Raw genomic sequence first — 2,341 nt, 5'->3', positions numbered from 1 at the left:
ATTTTATGGAAAACCTAAATATTCGTGAATATTAAACCTTTTGTTTATTATTTTTTATCAATTTTATTAAAAACTTGAATATTTAGATATTAAACAGCCTGCTGTACTTTGTGGTCTATAAATTTTTATAAATTTTTTGAAAAATCTTAATATTAAAATATTAAAATACGTGCTATACCTTAAGTTCATCTGTTTGTATCAATTTGATGAAAATTTATTATTGAGATGTTGAACTGCTACTATACCTTGTGCTATAAATTTTTATCAATTTTATGAAAAACATTACTTCCGATTTGAAATTTTTTTAAACTATCCTTAAATAGAAATGTTTACGTTGTATTACGAACCCTGGTTTGCCAGATATACGAAGCTGAAAAGGGTGTTTTTTTATCATCTCTTATATACTTGATTGAAAATTTGTTTAATTAAAACAATTATTGTCCTCTTTATATGTTTAAGTTTTTAAAAAAATATCTAAAAAAACCAGCTTTGAGTGGGAAAATTTACACATATATGAACCCCAGTTAGCCTTTTTAATAAAGAAAATCTTGTACTTTATATATGCTTTTGAGTTTTTAAAAAAACAAAAAACTATCTTTAAACCGAAAAATTTAAATTGCATAAGAACCTCACTTCTGAGTATCTTAATAAGATATTAAAAAAAACTACATTTATACAAAAATTTACATTGGATATGAAACCCGGTTCGCAAGCCATACGAAAATGAAGTTTTATTCTTTATAATTTTCATATATTCTACCGATTTAAAAAAAAGAATACCTTTAATTCATAAAAGCTACGATGTTTATGAACCACGATTTCCCAGTCAGTGGACGAAATTATGCCATTTGAAATCATCAAAAACGAAAACTCATTAGATATTCATGGATGTCATTTGCACAAATTAGCTCTCACGAGAGAGAGAGAGAGAGAGAGAGAGAGAGAGAGAGAGAGAGAGAGAGAGAGAGAGAGAGAGAGAGAGGGGGGGGGGGGGATGTGTGTAGATGGAATATTAATGTGAAAAGGTAGCTGTAATTTAATAAATTTAAGTGGTCAGGATTCCCTGAATGGATAAATAATTATAACTATATTTATCTAACTTTTGCAAGCACTCGAACTTACCAACAACACTTTACCCCATTTATAAACTGATTAAAAAACCAATAAAGATTTAGTTTGTAATTCACAAATTGAAGATCTTGAGAAAAAAAGTGGTAGTAAATATAACTATATCTATTGAACTTTCATTAGCACTGAAACTTGCCAAAAACAGCTTTCTAAACAAAATCAAGACTCTTAATCATTATAAATTCCAAAAACCAATAAACATTCAATTCATATATCGCAACTCTTTAAATTCTCGAGACTGAGTAAGGCTCATAAGGGTCTCCCGCCCACCCCAAACCAACCCACCACCACTCCTCGACCCATTATCGCCTGCAGGGCTAAAAAGCTGACCTCATAATAAGCAGGAGCTTTTCAGTCTTGCCAATAATTTCATGGCCCTTGGGCAGTCTTGTGAGGAAAGGTGGGAGGAGGGAAAAAAGGTGGGAGATTAAAAAGAGGTTGAAAAAAGGTGGAGGAGAAAAAAAAGGTAGAACAAAGGTGGAGGAGAGTAAAAAAAAAGGTGGAGGAAAATAAAAAAAAGATGGAGGAAAAAATGTGGGAGGAAAAATTTTGGAGGAAAAAATGTGGAGAAAAATAAGATGGGAAAGGAAAAAAAAGGCAGAGGAGGAAAAAAGGTGGAGGAAAAAAGGTGTAAGAAAAAAATGGAGGAGGGAAATATGGGAGAAAAAATGTGGTTGAAAAAAAGGATAGGAAAAAAGGTGGAGGAAAAAAAGATGGAGGAAAAAATGGTGGAGGAGGAAAAAAGATGGAGGGGGAAAAGGGTGGAGGATGAATAAAGGTGGAGGAAAATTTAAAAAAAAATGGAGGAAAAAAGCTGGTAGGAAAAGAAGATGGTGGGCAAAAAAGTGGGTGTTGTTGTTGTTGTTGTTGTTGTGGGGGGGAGGGGTGATAGGAGAGGTCTATGGAGGAACCTAAAAAGATCTGAGGAAGGTGTTTCGCGTTGAGTTTAAGATACAGGAATTCTAGAATAATATATTTATGATTTATTAAAATGAAAATGTAAAAAATAAATAATGTGCTTGTTAAACAGTATAGAAAAATTATTTCTGTATAAAATATGGCATGTTTATTTTTCATTTTCGTTGGTGAAACAAGGATCTATTTGACCATAGAATTTAACACATTTTAATCAATTTGGTGTACTGAACTTGGGCTGTTTCTGTTCGATTATTTTGTGCTTCTACTTATAACCGAGAATATAGGAACGTGTTTG

The sequence above is a fragment of the Macrobrachium nipponense genome, chromosome 26 (assembly GCF_015104395.2).
Source record: "Macrobrachium nipponense isolate FS-2020 chromosome 26, ASM1510439v2, whole genome shotgun sequence".
Lineage (NCBI taxonomy): Eukaryota > Metazoa > Arthropoda > Malacostraca > Decapoda > Palaemonidae > Macrobrachium > Macrobrachium nipponense.
The sequence above is the reverse complement of the archived record's forward strand: the minus strand, read 5'-3'. Positions refer to the sequence as shown.